Source organism: Procambarus clarkii, chromosome 48 (assembly GCF_040958095.1).
Source record: "Procambarus clarkii isolate CNS0578487 chromosome 48, FALCON_Pclarkii_2.0, whole genome shotgun sequence".
Classification (NCBI taxonomy): Eukaryota; Metazoa; Arthropoda; class Malacostraca; order Decapoda; family Cambaridae; genus Procambarus; species Procambarus clarkii.
This window is the reverse complement of record NC_091197.1, coordinates 23,149-45,090: the sequence shown is the minus strand read 5'-3', so window position 1 is coordinate 45,090 and position 21,942 is coordinate 23,149. Positions and strand designations below refer to the sequence as shown.

The window sequence follows — 21,942 nt, the reverse complement described above, 5'->3', positions numbered from 1 at the left end:
TATATGCAACAAAATCCGAACTTCTCCCCTTTTCAATATCTTACTCAGTATTTTAACGAGAAACAAATAGATGATTGAAAATGAAGTATTTAAGGTTCTTATCTAATCATTTTAATCATTAATCATAATTATTATGTGTTTGCATCATTTTTATCGTATATATAATGAATTAATACCAATAAACTGAAAATTCACATAAACGTGGAAAAACAGCAAAATATTGCCTAATTCGATGAAATTTTGTTTAAATCACATAAAAGAAAAGGGGATGATAAACGTCAAAATATTGCTAAATTCGATGATTTTTCGTACGAAACAAAAGGCAAGAAAACTTGCTTAAAATGCAATATTATGCGAAATTCTGAGATTTGAAGGCCAAATCACATATCGTGATACTACATGAAATAGAATCGAAATATTGGTAAAAATGAATATATTTACGTAGTATCAAACTACATGAAAAACGTGAAAAAAGTCACTATTTAACCATATTTGAGGATTTTAACTTCCAATCATAGAGCGAGGTTTTATTATTTAGATCCAAGAAAAGACATATGACAATGTTGTTTCCAATACAAATGATAAAAATCAATGTGTTTTCATTAGAATTAACTAAAATGTTCCTGATTTTCCGTTTATATTACCGAGGGAAGATGTACACGTAAAACCGCTCTAATCCGGCTGAAACGTCGATATATGCAATAAAAACCGAACTTCTCCCTTTTTCAATAACTTACTCAGTATTTTAACGAGAAACAAATAGATGATTGAAAATGAAGTATTTAAGGTTATTATCTAATCAATTATGTGTTTGCATAATTTTTATAGACTGAAAATTCACAAAAACGTTGAAAAACGGCAAAATATTGCCTAATTCGATAATATTTTGTTTAAATCACATAAAGGAAAAGGGGATGATAAACGTCAAAATACTGCTAAATTCGATGATTTTTCGTACGAAATAAAATGCAAGAAAACTTGCTTAAAATACAATATTATGCAATATTCTGAGATTTGAAGGCCAAATCACATATCGTGATACTACATGAAATAGAATCGAAATATTGGTAAAAATGAATATATTTACGTAGTATCAAACTACATTATAAACGTGAAAAAAGTCACTATTTAACCATATTTGAGGATTTTAACTTCAAATCATAGAGCGAGCTATCCTATTATTTAGATCCAAGAAAAGACATATGACAATGTTGTTTCCAGTACAAATGATAAAAATCAATGTGTTTTCATTAGAATTAACTAAAATGTTCCTGATTTTCCGTTTATATTACCGAGGGAAGATGTACACGTAAAACCGCTCTAATCCGGCTGAAACGTCGATATATGCAATAAATCAGAACTTCTCCCCTTTTCAATATCTTACTCAGTATTTTAACGAAAAACAAATAGTTGATTGAAAATGAAGTATTTAAGGTTATTATCTAATCAATTATGTGTTTGCATCATTTTTATCGTATATATAATGAATTATTACCTATAGACTGAAAATTCACAAAAACGTGGAAAAACGGCAAAATATTGCGTAATTCGATGATATTTTGTTTAAATCAAATAAAGGAAAAGGGGATAATAAACGTCAAAATATTGCTAAATTCGATGATTTTTCGTACGAAACAAAATGCAAGAAAACTTGCTTAAAATGCAATATTATGCAAAATTCTGAGATTTGAAGGCCAAATCACATATCGTGATACTACATGAAATAGAATCGAAATATTGGTAAAAATGAATATATTTACGTAGTATCAAACTACATGAAAAACGTGAAAAAAGTCACTATTTAACCATATTTGAGGATTTTAACTTCAAATCATAGAGCGAGCTTTCGTATTATTTAGATCCAAGAAAAGACATATGACAATGTTGTTTCCAATACAAATGATAAAAATCAATGTGTTTTCATTAGTATTAACTAAAATGTTCCTGGTTTTCCGTTTATATTACCGATGGAAGATGTACACGAAAATCGCTCTATTCCGGCTGAAACGTCGATATATGCAATAAAAACAGAACTTCTCCCCTTTTCAATATCTTACTCAGTATTTTAACGAGAAACAAATAGTTGATTGAAAATGAAGTATTTAAGGTTATTATCTAATCAATTATGTGTTTGCATCATTTTTATCGTATATATAATGAATTAATACCTATAGACTGAAAATTCACAAAAACGTAGAAAAACGGCAAAATATTGCGTAATTCGATGATATTTTGTTTAAATCAAATAAAGGAAAAGGGGATGATAAACGTCAAAATATTGCTAAATTCGATGATTTTTCGTACGAAACAAAATGCAAGAAAACTTGCTTAAAATGCAATATTATGCGAAATTCTGAGATTTGAAGGCCAAATTACATTTCGTGATACTACATGAAATAGAATCGAAATATTGGTAAAAATGAATATATTTACGTAGTATCAAACTACATGAAAAACGTGAAAAAAGTCACTATTTACCCATATTTGAGGATTTTAACTTCAAATCATAGAGCGAGGTTTCGTATTATTTAGATCCAAGAAAAGACATATGACAATGCTGTTTCCAATACAAATGATAAAAATCAATGTGTTTTCATTAGAATTAACTAAAATGTTCCTGATTTTCCGTTTATATTACCGAGGGAAGATGTACACGTAAAACCGCTCTAATCCGGCTGAAACGTCGATATATGCAATAAAAACCGAACTTCTCCCCTTTTCAATATCTTACTCAGTTTTTTAACGAGAAACAAATAGTTGATTGAAAATGAAGTATTTAAGGTTATTATCTAATCAATTATGTGTTTGCATCATTTTTATCGTATGCAATGATGTATGTATGATTAATAATGAATTAATACCTATAGACTGAAAATTCACAAAAACGTGGAAAAACGGCAAAATATTGCGTAATTCGATGATATTTTCTTTAAATCAAATAAAGGAAAAGGGGATAATAAACGTCAAAATATTGCTAAATTCGATGATTTTTCGTACGAAACAAAATGCAAGAAAACTTGCTTAAAATGCAATATTATGCGAAATTCTGAGATTTGAAGGCCAAATCACATATCGTGATACTACATGAAATAGAATCGAAATATTGGTAAAAATGAATATATTTACGTAGTATCAAACTACATGAAAAACGTGAAAAAAGTCACTATTTAACCATATTTGAGGATTTTAACTTCAAATCATAGAGCGAGCTTTCGTATTATTTAGATCCAAGAAAAGACATATGACAATGTTGTTTCCAATACAAATGATAAAAATCAATGTGTTTTCATTAGTATTAACTAAAATGTTCCTGATTTTCCGTTTATATTACCGATGGAAGATGTACACGAAAATCGCTCTATTCCGGCTGAAACGTCGATATATGCAATAAAAACCGAACTTCTCCCCTTTTCAATATCTTACTCAGTTTTGTAACGAAAAACAAATAGATGATTGAAAATGAAGTATTTAAGGTTATTATTTAATCAATTATAGGTTTGCATCATTTTTATCGAATATATATGAATTAATACCCATAGACTGAAAATTCACAAAAACGTGGAAAACGGCAAAATATTGCCTAATTCGATGATATTTTGTTTAAGTCACATAAAGGAAAAGGGGATGATAAACGTCAAAATATTGCTAAATTCGATGATTTTTCGTACGAAACAAAATGCAAGAAAACTTGCTTAAAATGCAATATTATTCGAAATTCTGAGATTTGAAGGCCAAATCAAATATCGTGATACTACATGAAATAGAATCGAAATATTGGTAAAAATTAATATATATTCACGTAGTATCAAACTACATGAAAAACGTGAAAAAAGTCACTATTTAACCATATTTGAGGATTTTAACTTCAAATCATAGCGCGAGGTTTCGTATTATTTAGATCCAAGAAAAGACATATGACAATGTTGTTTCCAATACAAATGATAAAAATCAATGTTTTTCATTAGAATTAACTAAAATGTTCCTGATTTTCCATTTATATTACCGAGAGAAGATGTACACGTAAAACCGCTCTAATCCGGCTGAAACGTCGATATATGCAACAAAATCCGAACTTCTCCCCTTTTCAATATCTTACTCAGTATTTTAACGAGAAACAAATAGATGATTGAAAATGAAGTATTTAAGGTTCTTATCTAATCATTTTAATCATTAATCATAATTATTATGTGTTTGCATCATTTTTATCGTATATATAATGAATTAATACCAATAAACTGAAAATTCACATAAACGTGGAAAAACAGCAAAATATTGCCTAATTCGATGAAATTTTGTTTAAATCACATAAAAGAAAAGGGGATGATAAACGTCAAAATATTGCTAAATTCGATGATTTTTCGTACGAAACAAAAGGCAAGAAAACTTGCTTAAAATGCAATATTATGCGAAATTCTGAGATTTGAAGGCCAAATCACATATCGTGATACTACATGAAATAGAATCGAAATATTGGTAAAAATGAATATATTTACGTAGTATCAAACTACATGAAAAACGTGAAAAAAGTCACTATTTAACCATATTTGAGGATTTTAACTTCCAATCATAGAGCGAGGTTTTATTATTTAGATCCAAGAAAAGACATATGACCCAGCAAACACAAATCATCTACACAACGTTCGCCTATCTCTTGCCATAGGTGTGGGAATGATTTGCATTGAGAATGGTGCAGGAGAGCCTTTGAGAAACTTTTACTCAAAAAATCCAAACACAAAGGTTTAATTATAAATTGTTTTTCTACAATTATTTTCTTCCAAATGTAAAACAAATAGTTTTTACATGTTTAAATATAAAATTTATGGTGTTTTTTTGTAAAATTCATTAATAAATTGTGAATGATATATATTGGCTGAGTGAAACCTTTATAATCCATTTAGTTATAATTTGAACAGAAAAAAGTATTTTTCCAAATTTTCTAAAAATTGCTCTTTTTAACACAATTTGACTCCTTATACATTCCACTAAACACTATATCATGTTTAAATATATAATTTATGTATTATTCTCTAAAATAATTTATATAAATTATATAAGTTGCTGGAAAGTGGTGTTAAGGATTTTGAAAACATTTTGTTGTGTTAATATGTTCTTATTAACTATGTCTCAAGTTCACAGTTTATCAAACAAGAATATTAACATTCGTCAACTCTTAAAATCTTATATGTTATCTTGCTGGTGCAAAAAAGGGTGAATCTTTAGGAACAGCTATAGTATCTATATATCACAAATGGTGTTTTCCCTAACTCAAACAATGTAGGGTTTATTATTCTACACATATTTCTAATGACTGTTAGATGTTTACATTCTCTGAAGTATAATTGTGAAGGCTGTGTCCATCACTCTCAACACAGATTCTTAAACTCGTCTCTGCAGGTTCAACTATATAATTAGTTTCCATTTTGAATTTCCATGGACATTTGTATCCAAAATGAAACCAATGTGGTTTCCTTCAGCGCCTTCAGCCAGCACATTTGCTCATTCATTTCCACAGATTCCAACAAGGTAGGGGATTTACAGAAATTTGTATATTCATATTGTTATATATTAAAAATATGAATGCAGTTCAATATGATAAGACAAATACATGAGTTTATGATAAATTCGTTTTCTGTGATATACCATTGATATGCTCTTTTTTTCTTTAAACGGCAGACTAAACTAAAGTGCTCACATCAACAGATTTGATGTATAAATGGTCAACGCTCAACAGAGTTAGTATAAATGTATTAGTATAAATCTTACTTGTCTCATTGTTAATTCACATTCAATGTCAACTTGTGGTTTTGATGTGGCACGTTTGGCCAAGACACCCCACCCCATTATGCACCCCATACCCATCTTGTGGGCGGTTGTGGAAAGGGTTACAGAGGCACATAATGGGCTCAGGGACTGAACCCCACAATTCATTTAGCTAAGCAAGTTACAATCTTGATGAGCTAGTTACAAAATTCAATATAAGTCATCACATCAACAATGGGTTCGAGATCGACCTCAAGTACAGGTTCTAAATTAAGCAACTGACATATGTGGAGAGCTAGTATCAAAATTTATATGTTTGTCCTGCACACCGTCCCCCATCCAGTGGGCAGCGGTGGATAGGTTACAATCACTTAGTTGTTATCTACAGTTAGCAAACTGGGGATATTTGGCTAAAATTTCTGGTAGCAGATCATTTTGAATGAAATATTGACACATCGCTGGAACATTGGTTATAGAATTGTCTCTAAATTCATGTATCTTTTCGCACTCCATCACATAGTGACGGAGGGTGTGCGAATAATTTTGTTGACACAGTTTACATTTGGTCAGGTCTACATCAGCAGATAATGAGAATTCCCAGAGATACTTGTAACCGAGTCTAAGCCGAGCAGTAGTAACATCTAGAAGTCTGCTGATTTTATTGGATGATCCATAGATGTGTGGCTCCTCTTGTATGATATGTATGATAGATGGAATTACTAGTTCCAGTTTCTAGGCAGGCGATGAGTACTCACAATAACCTTAATTAAGCGTCAAAACAAAAATGTGTATACTCTTTTTACTCTCCTGACCTTAGTTCTCGAGCTATGTATTTCATTTTGGTACCAACGTGTTCGCAATAACATTCTCTAGAAGAAAATCAGCAAAAACGGTCACCAAAAGTTATATGAATACCAGCACCCAATAAATACCTACGTAGATGACTCGCCGTGAGTGCCCAAGAGCAACAAAATGTTTTTACTCTTGGGATTGTTATCACTTCCACACTTGTCCTACAGCGTTAATTTTGGTATCAATGTACTCGCAATGAAATTCCCAACACGGTGATATGAATATAAACGTAGAATAATGGTCGCTGCCCACCCGCAAGAGTGTGGGAAGTGGCGGAACTGTTACCCAGTATTGGTGACAAGACGACACATGGGCGATACAGTGCGTTGAAAGTTTATAATTATATCACTGTCCTGACATTATTATTGTATGTACGTCATTCATTTTTGTGCCAATGTTTTCGCAATAGAATGTTCTATGAGCCCGTAGGTAAAAAAGAGCAACAAAGCGTAAGATAGAATAGCACCATATATAAAACAACGCTGGTACATATCAGTGAGCGTCAAACACACACGAAATGTGTGTGTTTGATGGTGGTCAAACGATGTTTGATGTGTTTGATCAGGTGATGTCCTGATCCGCATAATTAAAGTATGAATTATGTTGAGAAAAAATAAGAAAAAAGGGAAAAAACAGGGGTGGGAGAAACATGACAGAAAAAGAGTAAAAATACAATTTGGTCAACAAAACAGCATTGTTTAAAATAAAAGATATGGATTGACATTTTGGGGGTTAGGTTGGTAGGTCTTTCTTCATATGACAGGTTAACAGGTAGAACAAAGATTACCATTTATATATGGATAACTATTATAAGTCGGTTTGAATGAGTGAATTGCTGCTTGAAGATAGGTATATACACCTGTGGTACTATCAGATTGCATCGTGGTGAGCCTAAAACCCTTCAGATCCAAGCAAAGGGTAAAATGCCAGCAGATACAATTGCGAACACATTGATACCAAAATGAAAGACATATGACGAGAATTGAGGTAACCAAAGTGAAAAGAGTGTTCACATTACATTGCACTAGAGTGCTCCCGGGTTACTTTCTCTCACTTTCTCTGTTTTGTGCGGATGGTACACCTTGCTTTTGGAGTTTATATGCATTTAAACCTGTAGATAATTCTATTGCTAACACATTGATACCAAAATGAAAGACCTAGGATGACAATTGGGGTGACCAAAATGAAAAGAGTGTATACATTTTATCGCTCTTGTGCGCTCCCTGGTAACACACTCTCGCTTACTCTGTTTGTTGCGGATGGTAAGCCGGGCTTTTGGAGTTTATATGCCTTTAGTCCTGTAGAGAATTCTATTGCGAACACATTGATGCCAAATTGAAAAAACTAGGATGAGAATTGAGGTAACAAAGTTGAAAAGGGTATACACTTTTCAGTATTATCACGCTCTCTAATGTAATGAGAGTTGCCTGAGGGTGGCTCAGCTTTCTTTTTCTGGTACCCTTGGCCTACATTCATCTTGTCGGCGGGTGGAGCGCGCTGCTGTCTTTGACATTATATGCACATAGTTCTGTTGGGAATTCTATTGCGAACGCATTGATACCAAAATGAAAGACATAGGACGAGAATTAAGGTGACAAAGTTGAAAAGAGTATACACTTTTCAGTATTTCCGCGCACTACCTGGGAATGTCCAAACAAAAATGGAGAGAGTGGAGGGGTAACTTGCCCAAAACGCGAAAGTGTTTGGGGAGATTAACTTTCGTTCAATACTATTATGCAAAAGGAGCCACACATCTATGGTTCATCCAATAAAATCAGCAGACTTCTAGATGTTACTACTGCTCGGCTTAGACTCGGTTACAAGTATTTCTGGGAATTCTCATTATCTGCCGATGTAGACCTGACCAAATGTTAACTGTCAACAAAATTATTTGCACACCCCTTCGTCACTATGTGATAGTGAATTCAGAGACAATTCTATAACCAATGTACCAACGATGTGTCAATATTTCATTCAAAATGATCTGGTACCAGAAATTTTAGCCAAATATCCCCAGTTTGCTAACTGTAAGTAGTAACTAAGTGATTGTAACCTATCCACCGCTGCCCACTGGATGGGGAGCGGTGTGCAGGACAAACATATCAATTGTGACACTAGCTCTCCACATATGTCAGTTGCTTAATTTAGAAACTGTACTTGTGATCGATCTCGAACCAATTGTTGATGTGACGACTTATACTGAATTTTGTAACTAGCTCATCAAGATTGTAACTTGCTTAGCTAAATGAATTGTTGGGTTCAGTCCCTGAGCCCATTATGTGCCTCTGCAACCCTTTCCACTACCGCCCACAAGATGGGTATGGGGTGCATAATAAATGAACTAAACTAACTTTAAGGCATCCTGAAAGAAAGCTTGGAGGGCTTGAAAAATTGCAGAACGAAGCCTTGAGGATAATCCTTGGGTGCCTTCGTACCACAAAGATACTTAATATGAGAAAGGAACTTAATATTCCGAGCGTTGTTTATCGTGTTACTGAAAATAACTGTCAAATTGGTATAAAAATGCTTAGGCTAGCTCATCCTAACCCTTGCACAGAAGCCCTCCAGAATTTCTTTATTGAATGTAAACATTGTTTCAAATAGATAAATAAAATTGGAACTGAACTCAGAAAGTATCAGATTTATAATTTGTACCAAGAGAGACAACAATAGCACTTTCCTGCACTGTAGGAAATTACACCCTTTTCAATTTTAATCCCTCCCTTTCCATCAAAGGAGCAAATTAGAGATCAGTCCCAGCTTTGTCTTGAGGCAAAGCTCAACGTCTTAAGCCATACTGATGCTCTGTCCACAGAGCATTCTCTCTCTCAAATCATATACACTGAAGGTTTCCTACAGCGCCCAACGGGTGCAGCTGGAAGTGCAGTTGTCCTGGCAATAGGATATGACTTATATTTTGAGTGGGGAGTCCGTATAAACAACTGGGCCTCTACCCTTCAGACTGAACTATTTGCCTTGCTCCTTGCACTGAAATGTGTACAAGTATCCAAACTTGATACATTAGTTGTAAGTGACTCTTTATCATCCTTAATTGCTCTCAACTCTTTAAGACATAACTGTAACATGCTTGTGTCTGAAGCTAGACACAAATACAATAACAACTTGAGGAACCTTATCATAAACAATAATCTCAACAAAAATCACATAGTTCTCAGAGGTGATTTCAATATTGACCTAGGGCTACAAAATAACCCTCAAGTAGACTGTTTCCTCAACAGCATGAATTCCTGTATGCTCATCCCCGCAATCACCAGGCCCACCCGAGTCACTCAAACATCTGCGACTACCCTGGATCACTGATGGACCAACATAACAGCTCCTCTTACATCAAGTATAATCACTGACAGAACAACTGACCACTATCCTACCTTCCTTGTAGCGAACATGGCCATAACACCACCAGGTAACAAGAAAATTACCTTTAGGTTACAATGTGAAGCGGCAATAGGCAATCTCACAAATGCCCTCCACAATGTAAACTGGGAATCTAAATTTATCAATACACAGGATAATAATTCGTTAACTAGCCTCTTTCCAAAATTTAAAGCCTTTACAATACTTATTGTCCTCTCCTCACCAAGCAAGTAACTGGCAAAAAGGTTAAATAATCCCTGGCTCACTAATGGCATACTTAAAGCAATCGACAAGAAACATGAATATGAAAAAAAAACTTAGGATTGGCCTAGTTGGAAAAGAAGTAGTTAAGAGGTATTCATCAGTGCTTACCAGTATAATAAGAGCAAAGCGTTCCTATTACGAGAATAGATTCAAAGAAGCAAAAGGCAACATAAAAAGCACATGGAGAGCCATCTCTACCATCCTAGGAGCTAAACAACATTCACATAATAAGATAAAAATCTCCAAGGATGGTTATACACCTGCAACAGATCTTGAAACAGCAACTGAATTTAATAGCTTCTTTTCATCGTTTGGTGCTCACCTTGCCCGAAAAATCCCAGAGACTCAGACATATGTTACCACATATCTTTCACGCAGCTATCCAAACTCTCTTCTCCTCTCTCCGGTCAGCCCTACAGATGTTGTGTCCATCATTCACTCGCTAAAAACCAAAGCTGGGAACATTAGTGAAATACCATCGATGGTACACAGGCGTGCCTCCCATGCCCTTGCACCATCCATAGCACTGCTGTTCAACAAATCCCTAGAGTGTCATACCTTCCCTGATATCCTTAAAAAAGCAAGAGTAACGCCAGTTCATAAAGGAGGTAACACGGCAGACATAAATAATTACAGACCCATATCGAATCTACCTATATTATCAAAATTATTTTTTTTTTTTTTACAAACAGCTCTACTCCAATCTTGTAAAATTCAATATACTAAGTCCCTGTCAGTTTGGCTTCCGCTCCCAAAAGAGTACCAATGATGCTGTTGTTAGTCTGCTTGACTTAATCTTCTCAGCCCTTGACAAAAGTGAGTTTCCAATTGAACTCTTCATCGGCCTGAGAAAGGCCTTTGATACTGTTAACCATAACTACCTCTTACTTAAATTCCACCATTATGGAATCCGTGGCCTTGCCCTAAACTATATCCGATCCTATCTTAGTAACAGACACCAATATGAAGCCATCAATGATATAACCTCTCCCACTCTACCACTTAATTACCGTAAAGGTGCCACAGAGCAGCATCCTAGGACCCTCCTGTTTCTTATATACATCAATGATCTCCCTAATGTCTCTAACATACTTAAACCTATATTGTTGGCTGATGATACTACTCATCTACTCTGACCCCAACCCACTCCTGTTAAATAATGTTGTAAACAATTAATTAAAAAAAGTCTACTTGTGGATGTCAACCAACAAACCTCACACAAAACATAGAAAAGACCTACTATATCTTATTTGGAAACAAATCAACAAATGCAATTCAGCTTCAGATAGATAATGTAAACATTAGCAATAAAAATGATGGAAAGTTTCTTAGCCTATACTTAGACAAGAGACTCAACTTCCGCACCCATATACAACACATAACTAAAAAGGTTTCTAAAACAGTTGGTATACTGTTTAAGATCAGATATTATGTACCCTACTCTGCTCTCCTCTCACTCTATTATGCACTTATCTATCCCTATCATTCTTATGGCGTTTGTGCTTGGGGTTCAACCTCTGCAAACTACCTCAAGCCCATCATCATCCAGTAAAAATCTGCTATCAGGACAATAAATAACTCTACCTTCAGACAACACACAGCTCCCTTGTTCAAATCCTTAAACATGCTAAACAAATTCACTCCATACATTCTCCTGTGTAAATTACGTTTATAAAGCCCTTTTTCTAACTGCAAACCCTGTTCTGAAACTCTTCCTGGACAGATGTAATAGAACACATGGCCACGTCCCCACCAGACATAAATATCTCTTTGATATCCCCAGAGTCAAACTTAATCTATGTAAACACTCTATGTAAATAAAGGGACCTAGTCTATGGAACTCACTCCCTTATAATGATTTGAAAATCTGTCCAACTTCTGCCATATTCAAAAATAAAACCAAAAAGTACCTGTAGTACTTTTTAAGTACGAGGGAGTAATGCGCAAAGCGTCCCTCACCTGTGACGTCACAGCGTCACCTGACGCCATATCAACACATCGGCCATTTTGTCGTCAGTTCAGTCATGGCGAGGACTAACCCTTCATGCAAACTGCACCTACTATCAAGAAGAAGAAGATTTTGTGTTCCACCGATAGTATTATCGTAAGTAAGCACTTATATTTTATATTTTATTAAATTAATTGATTCTATTTTTCTGTAATAAAGGTCCAAAGGGTTGTTAAGGAACGGGTGTAGCGATACCGACGCTCAGTGCGCTCAACTCACACCAAAGTATCACCTGTGTAGCTTCTGTAATTAGTGTTAATTAGTTATGCTATAAGATAATGAAGCGAGTATAAGATTAACTCGCTACAAGGGTACTGTGTTGGGAGGTGAGGGCTGTTACTGGTGTCTGTGGGGATGTGAGGACTTGTACCAACCACTATCACCACCAGTACCTTGTCTTGCATCCTGCTTAGTATTCCTATTGAGATATGAAGTATTATTGCATTCATATAATTATTCATTCATTGTCATTACTATTTTTATGGGCTATGTTCTGTTACCCTAATGCTTTTTACCCCTGGGCATGTCCATTTACTCTCCAGCCCTTCACAAGCCACTGCTGCACCCCCTCCATGCCCATACTTACTGTGCTTATTCTTACAGGACTGCACTGCATTATGTGGTGCTCACTGCCTGGACACCTTGATACATGCATTATAGGGTTCTGGTAGTTGTTCTACTCACCAAGCCCTTCCAAGGCCAGGCTTGACATGTGAGAGCTTGGTCCAACAGGCTGTTGCTTGGACAGGCCCCTCAGGCCCACATATCCACCACAGCCTTGTTTGTCCGGCACTTCAAAATCAAATGTTTATTTACGTAAGGTACATACATATTTTTAGGTAAGGTACTCTTTATTTGGGTAAATTTATCTTCGTAGTATTTAGCTTTGGCTCGTCTAATTATCTTGGATAGTAATAACGAGTAATTCTTTGAGAATTCTTTGGAGACAATTCCTAACCTATACTTCTCCCAACCTATACTTCTTCTCAAGGTCATCTTCACTTCTTGAAGATGTTCAGGTTTTCTCTTGAAGATGTCGACGGTTGTTCCAGCAATACTGTATTTCTTTTATTGCTGAAAACCTGTTTTCAGCCATAAAAAAATAATCCTGAATCCAGAAAAAAATCCCTTTTGTATCGTCTGGAAATTTTCAAATATTGCTGATCAAACCTGAGTCTAAATTATTTGTATATATTATGAATTACAGAGGTCCCAGGACAGGGTTTTTAGGCACTCCACTTACATTTTCCCACTCTGACTTAACCCCCATTTATACAAACTCAGTCTTATCTTTTAGCTAATAATTTATTGTACACACCATACTCAGCCTGTGTAGGGTAGTTTATTGTGCATGTGTAGTATATATATTTGTGTAGTATATTTGGTATATTTAATGCCTCTAACCTCTCCTCATAGTTCTTGTCCTTCAGTTCTGGGAGCCACTTAGTAGCATGTCTTTGCACCTTTTCCAGTTTGTTTATGTGCTTCTTAAGATATGGGCACCATACAACCGCTGCATATTCCAACTTTGGTCTAACAAAAGTCGTGAACAATTTCTTGAGTATTTCGCCATCCATGCATTTAAAAGCTCTGAATATTATCCTTTACCTGCAATTGGTTGTTGCTGTATTTATAGAATATGATTTGTTCTACTTTACATTTGTTTGTTCCTTTTTTTCAAAATTTCTTTCTGCCTTTCTCCTCACTGCCGTGTAGTTGTTTCTCTTTGTATTACTGGTATGTTTGGGGGTTTGGCCTCTTCGTATATTGATTCCATTTTTGTGTCTTTTGGTCTCTGTCCGTCTTGAAATTTCAGTTGAACAAATCCTGTTTCCTAGTTCTGCATCTTTGTTTTGGTATAAATGTTTTTGTTCCTTTATCATATATTTCACAAAATTGACATACTGTGCATTAATTCATCTCAATTACTTCCTTTCCTAACAGCAAGCCTTTCCAGTATTTTGTGATCTTACTTCTTAGCATTCTCTCAAAGATTTTTATGATGTGCGATGTTAGTGCTATCGGTCTGTAGTTTTTTGCCTCTGCCTTATTTCCTCCTTTATGGGGCGGTGCTATCTCTGCGGTTTTTAGTATGTCAGGGACAATGCCAGTATCTTGGCTTTGTCTCCAAAGAATGTGAAGGGCCTGCGATAACGTTTTTTACAGTTCTTGATGAATATAGAGTTCCAAGAGTCAGGGCCTGGTGCAGAGTGCATAGGCATACTGTCTATGGCTTCTTCAAAATCCAGTGGGGATAGGATCACATCTGATTTATGATTTGATGTTGGTATCATATCCATGAAAAATTCATTTGGGTTATCAATCAGATGGATGGAGAGCTACACTCGTGGTGTCCCATTTTCCCAGCACTCTTTGTCATATAATGCTTTGAAACTTTTGACGGATTTGGCCTCCACCACCTTCTCACCTAACATGTTCCAACCGTTTACCATTCTGTTTGCAAAAGTGAATTGTCTTACATTTCTTCGGCATCTTTGTTTAGTTCGTTTAAATCTATAACCTCTTGTTCTTGAAATTCCAGGTCTCGGGAAATCTTCCCTATCAAGTTTATCAATTCCTGTTACTGTTTTGTACGTAGTGATCATATCTACTCTGTTCCTTCTGTCTTCTAGTTTGGAATATTTAATGCCTCTAATGTCTCCTCATAAATCCTGCCCTTCAGTTTTGGTATGAATGTTTGTGTGCCTTCATCGTATATTTTGCAAAATATGGAATACATCTCATTTACTTTACTTTAAGAATATGGTTCGATCAATTAAAAACCCTCTTGTTCAAATTGCAAAGAGACTGAAAGAGATGCAGCATGCTCAATGGATTATATATTAGTGATTATTATTAGGATTATATATTAGTGAATCATATTAGTGATTCAATTATTATGGTCATAAAACAATAAACAAATAGTTTTGGTGTTATTACACTCTATTCACAGGTTATATATAAGTATCTGCATGTTTTGTTCACCATTACAAACCACTACGTTGGTTTGATTTTTGTTGAGATTGTTATTTATGATAAGATTCCTTACGTTATCTGAGAATGAAGCTATGTCGGTATTGGGAAATCTATAGATGGCACTTATAGTCAAGGAGGATTTAAGGGATTTACTGGAGAACTTGGCAAAGGTATATTCACAATAGTCGTCTCTATTACTAATGAGACTATTGCAGATGAAGGTATCTTTGTAAGATATTGCTATGCCACCTCCTTTTTTTATTAGGCCTGCAGTTGTGAATGGCTTTATTATCACCTTCATTGTATTATCACCTGACCTAATGCGGGTATAAAATCAACTAATATATATATATATATATATATATATATATATATATATATATATATATATATATATATATATATATATATATATATATATATATATATATATATATATATATATATATATTCAAAATTCGTCAGTGTACTACATTTTTGTTGTTGCTTTTAGGTGATGCTTTTAACCAGTGTACGTGGGTCTGATTGTGCAACCACAGTTCGAAGAATAATGAAGATATGAACAAACGGCCTGTGGTCACTATACAGTCTGGAAGGGCAAAAGAAGAAATTGGCATTTCTACAAAAACAAGAACTATATAATGTTATTTTAAGTAAGTAACCAAAAAATTAAATAATTTTTTTAAAGTTTAAAATTCACTTAAAAATGTAAATTTTAAGTTAAAAAATTTTAACCAAAAAACTTGATATTTTTCATATTTGGAACCATTCCATAATCCCAAGCATAAATGATTATATTTCTATCACTTGCTCTTAAGATTGTTTCATTTAATAGAGGTTGGGCATAATTGTTCTCTGCTGCTAATAGAACTGACTGACTTAGCTATAGGAAAATGTAAAATTAATTGGTTTATCCATTACAGTATTTTGCAGTTTATTTCATGATCCTGTGCTTAATACTTGCATAAATAGTAGATTACAAAATGCATTTTTATATCATTAGTATTGAATAATAATAATGCAAATAATTGACTTATAAATGATGTACAATTAATTGGTAGGTGATATTATATTATTAATATTTTTTCATTCTTGCAAAGCCTTAACAAAGTCATTAACATGTTAATATAAACTTGATCACCTTCCACTTATTTTCTCATGTGCTACCTACATGTACAAAACCTTATTCCTAAATGCATATTTTGTTCTGAAACTTGTCCTTTATATGTTGTGTATCACCATCTCTGGAGAGTTTTATCTGATTGATGTATAAATTACTTTTAATTTTACAGAATATTATTGTTATACTGAATTTATTATTATATAAATAACTTAATTTTACAGAATCATCTATCAACGCACATCCACAAGTTGAGGAGGAGGATGTGACCTTCCAGATGTCTGAAGTACTGAAACAGGCACCAAACAGGCCTGGTGGATCTAGGTACAAGGTAAAATAATTTAATTTTTTTTTTTTTTTTTTTTACTAATTGTCCGATATATATATATATATATATATATATATATATATATATATATATATATATATATATATATATATATATATATATATACATATATATATATATATATATATATATATATATATATATATATATATATATATATATATATATATATATATATGTGTCGTACCTAGTAGCCAGAACGCACATCTCAGCCTACTATGCAAGGCCCGATTTGCCTAATAAGCCAAGTTTTCTTGAATTAATGTTTTTTCGACTACCTAACCTAACATTTTCAGCTACCTAACCTAACCTATAAAGATAGGTTAGGTTCGGTCATATATCTCTATAGTTTAGTAGCTCTGTGCACGTCAGGTGCTGTTTAATATACAGACCTACTCCTCCATTTGACCTAGTTTCTCTATCACATCTATATCACTTTGTGCTTTAGCCCTGGTGGAGCTTGGTCCACCAGGCTGTTGTTTGGAGTGGCCCGCAGATCCACATACAGTCTGCATATGATATACAGTCTGTTGATCAATTAAACTACAGTAGTTAGTTTTTATCATCCGAATGCACCAATATGTGTTCATTCTTCCCAGATGAAGGAACTAGGTAATATTCATCATCTGAATGCACCATCTGATGCTTTAACACACTCATGATACACGAGAGGTTTAAAAAACTTTTAAAACTTTTAAAACTTTTTGACCTATGTATTTAAAAGCAATTCTAAAGTTAAAAAGTGTAGCATAGGCCCCTCGCAGAATGTTCTTAATATGATCCTCAGGTTATAGTTTTCTATCTAAAACCACCCCTAGATCTCTTTCTTGATCAGAATTCTTTATAGATCTCAGTGGCTCGATCATAGAAACTGCTCTAAATCCTTGTTGGCCTGGATTGTGGAGGTCATTGGTCTCTATAAAACTAGTAATCTGACTCCTGATCACTCTCAAATAATTTTATTATGTGGGATGTTAGTGCAACTGGTCTATAATTCTTTGCCAATGCTTGTGTTGTGTTGTGTTGTTTTGGTAGTGATGTGCAATGTGTTGTTTTGGTAGTGATTCGTCCAGTTCTGGTAGTAGTGCGGTTGTTGTGTAGTGTAGTACTTGTGTGCTTGTTAATGACTTGTATTCCAGTCTTGTGGGTATCTCCTTTCCCCTACGGGCCAACTGCTTTGTTCTTACCTAGCATTTTGCTTTGTTTGGGTATGAATGTTTGTGTGCCGTATATTTTGCAAAATTTGCCATATATCTCATTATTTACTCCTCTGCCTAGCAACAAGTCTGTCTAATTATACTCATTAACTGTTTTTCAAAGTTCCCCATAGTGTCCTTTATTGAAATCGAGTTCATGAACCGTTTCAATGTTCTTATTTTCTTCTAGATTATATCTTAAAGTATATTTAAATGTTATTGTTATTATTGTTATTAAATGTTATTGTGACATTGCATTGCAATTGAGCTATGTTGTTTACCATACCGTTCATTTCGTGAGTATAAGTATAGATGCCACACTTGTGACAGGTAAAACCATGCCTTTTTTGAAAAACAGCACCGTCTGTTGCACGTAAGAGCAACCCACACTATATTATGTTGCGATATTATTTCAATATTTCCGATTGTATTGATAATTTGAATTTTCATAGATTTCAATTTATTTTCATTTCGATTTAATAATTTTGTGTGACATTGCATTGAAATTGAGCTGTGTTGTTTACCATACTGTTCATTTCATGAGTATAGTTTATTTTTTTATTTTTTTCATTTCATTTTTTTAGCTGTTCTTATTTTTCAGTGATGGGAATATCAGATCATTTGATGTTCCCAATTTTCTGATGGAAGCATCAGACCATTATAGAATGCATCGGATGAGGTAGTTTGGAATGGTGGGGAGGACGAGAGGGGGGTATGGTGGGGAAGACGAGGGGACAGAGGAGAGGGTAATGGTGGGGAGGACGAGGGGACTGGGGAGTTGGGGATGGTGGGGACAGGGGAATGCTGGGGAGGACAAAGGGACAGGTGAATGGGAGATGGTGGGGGAGGAAGAAGGACAGGGGAGGGGAAAATGGTAAGGAGGACGATGGGACAGGGAAGTGGGAATAGTGGGGATGATGTGGGGACAGGGAAGTGGGAAGGACGAGAGGACTGTGGAATGGGGAATAGCAAAGTGAATTATAATTATATATATTAATTAATTCTTATAAATTTCCAGAAGCCTGTATCAACACCCACAGTAATGCAACTGAAAGAGATGTTGAGACAAGTATTGCTGATATGTTGAAGAACGCCCCAAACAAACTCGGTGGAAACAGATACAAGGTAAAGTTTGCCAATTTGCTGTAGTCTAATTCAATTTCTTTTTAGTAATCTTCGAGAACATTTATGCTATGAATAAGATAAAATAATGTAACTGATTTTGATTTATTTACTATTTATTATTTATTTACCGTTATTAGTATAATAGATCTCGTAATAATTTTGCAAAAATAATGGCATTTACTATTTTAAAAAAGCTCGGGTGCAGGGGGGGGGGGGTTATGTAAAAGCTTGGTTTGTGCCTCGGAGAGGCTATGGGATCCAGTAAGATCGTCCTTCCTTTCCTCCCTAGAATCTGGATGTAGCAGGTGCTCAATTGTCAAAAGTGAAAAATTGGTTTTGTCTTCCGAATGCACCATTTGTGTAAATTTGCTAATAATCTTTTAAAATAGTAAATGCCATTATTTTTGCAAAATTATTACGAGATCTATTATACTAATAACGGTTTGATAAAATACAGTAGACTGCCTACTGGATAATAGTTCCAGTCCACCTGTAGACAGGGATCTCACATCAGCTTGTATATTATACAAGGATAAGATTTGATAAATTCAGTTATTTGACTGAACACTGGCTCTGTTTAAATCAGAGATTTAAACATACATAGTCTAACCTAGCTCCATAACTAACAGCCATTAGCCATTAGCCATTCATGCACAGCCATCAGCTGGGCCATAGACCGGCAATTTTGCTTTTTTTCCCAAGCCGGTCTGTTTTTTTTTCGATGCCTCAGTGGCCCATGCACAGGTCCGTTCAAGGGGATTAAATAGCCGTTCTATGGCCCCAGGGTTTGTATTTTATCAAACTCTTATTAGAATAATAGATCTCGTAATAATTTTGCAAAAATAGTAGCATTTACTATTTTAAAAAGCTCGGGTGCAGGGGGGGGGGGTTATGTAAAAGCCTGGTTTGTGCCTCGGAGAGGCTATGGGATCCAGTAAGATCGTCCTTCCTTTCCTCCCTAGAATCTGGATGTAGCAGGTGCTCAATTGTCAAAAGTGAAAAATTGGTTTTGTCTTCCGAATGCACCATTTCTGTAAATTTGCTAATAATCTTTTAAAAATAGTAAATGCCATTATTTTTGCAAAATTATTACGAGATCTATTATACTAATAACGGTTTGATAAAATACAGTAGACTGCCTACTGGATAATAGTTCCAGTCCACCTGTAGACAGGGATCTCACATCAGCTTGTATATTATACAAGGATAAGATTGATAAATTCAGTTATTTGACTGAACACTGGCTCTGTTTAAATCAGAGATTTAACATACATAGTCTAACCTAGCTCCATAACTAACAGCCATTAGCCATTAGCATTCATGCACAGCCATCAGCTGGGCCATATGACCGGCAATTTTGCTTTTTTCCCAAGCCGGTCTGTTTTTTTTCGATGGCCTCAGTGGCCCATGCACAGGTCCGTTCAAGGGGATTAAATAGCGTTCTATGGCCCCAGGGTTTGTATTTTATCAAACTCTTATTAGAAGTAATAGATCTCGTAATAATTTTGCAAAAATAGTAGCATTTACTATTAAAAGCTCGGGTGCAGGGGGGGGGGGTTATGTAAAAGCCTGGTTTGTGCCTCGGAGAGGCTATGGGATCCAGTAAGATCGTCCTTCCTTTCCTCCCTAGAATCTGGATGTAGCAGGTGCCAATTGTCCAAAAGTGAAAAATTGGTTTTGTCTTCGAATGCACCATTTCTGTAAATTTGCTAATAATCTTTTAAAAATAGTAATGCCATTACTTTTGCAAAAGTTATTACGAGATCTATGTATACTAATAACGGTTTGATAAAATACAGTACACTGCCTACTGGATAATAGTTCCAGTCCACTGTAGACAGGGATCTCACATCAGCTTGTATATTATACAAGGATAAGATTTGATAAATTCAGTTATTTGACTGAACACTGGCTCTGTTTAAATCAGAGATTTAAACATACATAGTCTAACCTAGCTCCATAACTAACAGCCATTAGCCATTAGCCATTCATGCACAGCCATCCAGCTGGGCCATAGACCGGCAATTTTGCTTTTTTCCCAAGCCGGTCTGTTTTTTTTCGATGCCTCAGTGGCCCATGCACAGGTCCGTTCAAGGGGATTAAATAGCCGTTCTATGGCCCCAGGGTTTGTATTTTATCAAACTCTTATTAGAATAATAGATCTCGTAATAATTTTGCAAAAATAGTAGCATTTACTATTTTAAAAGCTCGGGTGCAGGGGGGGGGGTATGTAAAAGCCTGGTTTGTGCTCGGAGAGGCTATGGGATCCAGTAAGATCGTCCTTCCTTTCCTCCCTAGAATCTGGAGTGTAGCAGGTGCTCAATTGTCAAAAGTGACAAAATTGGTTTTGTCTGTCGAATGCACCATTCTGTAAATTTGCTAATAATCTTTTTAAAAATAGTAATATGCCATTATTTTTGCAAAATTATTACGAGATCTATTATACTTAATAACGGTTTGATAAATACAGTAGACTGCCTACTGGATAATAGTTCCAGTCCACCTGTAGACAGGGATCTCACATCAGCTTGTATATTTATACAAGGATAAGATTTGATTTACTTTTGTATTTATATGCATATATGCATTTATATGCATTTATTCTCTAGAATAATAGATCTCGTAATAATTTTGCAAAAATAGTGGCATTTACTATTTTAAAAAGCTCGGGTGCAGGGGGGGGGTGTTGTGTAAAGCCTGGTTTGTGCCTCGGAGAGGCTATGGGATCCAGTAAGATCGTCCTTCCTTTCCTCCCTAGAATCTGGATGTAGCAGGTGCTCAATTGTCAAAAGTGAAAAATTGGTTTTGTCTCCGAATGCACCATTTTCTGTAAATTTGCTAATAATCTTTTAAAAATAGTAAATGCCATTATTTTTGCAAAATTATTACGAGATCTATTATACTAATAACGGTTGAT

At 34.8% G+C, this 21,942-nt stretch overlaps 1 long non-coding RNA gene across 1 annotated transcript in view; it reads left to right on the top strand.

The window, feature by feature from the left end:
- Nucleotides 1-16,564: 16,564 nt before the first annotated feature.
- Nucleotides 16,565-21,942, top strand: part of LOC138350924 (uncharacterized) — a 6,139-nt gene continuing 761 nt past the window's right edge. The window contains exons 1-2 of the long non-coding RNA XR_011222295.1: nucleotides 16,565-16,686; nucleotides 18,919-19,025. This is a non-coding gene — a long non-coding RNA (uncharacterized lncRNA). The remainder of the gene's footprint in view (nucleotides 16,687-18,918; nucleotides 19,026-21,942) is intronic.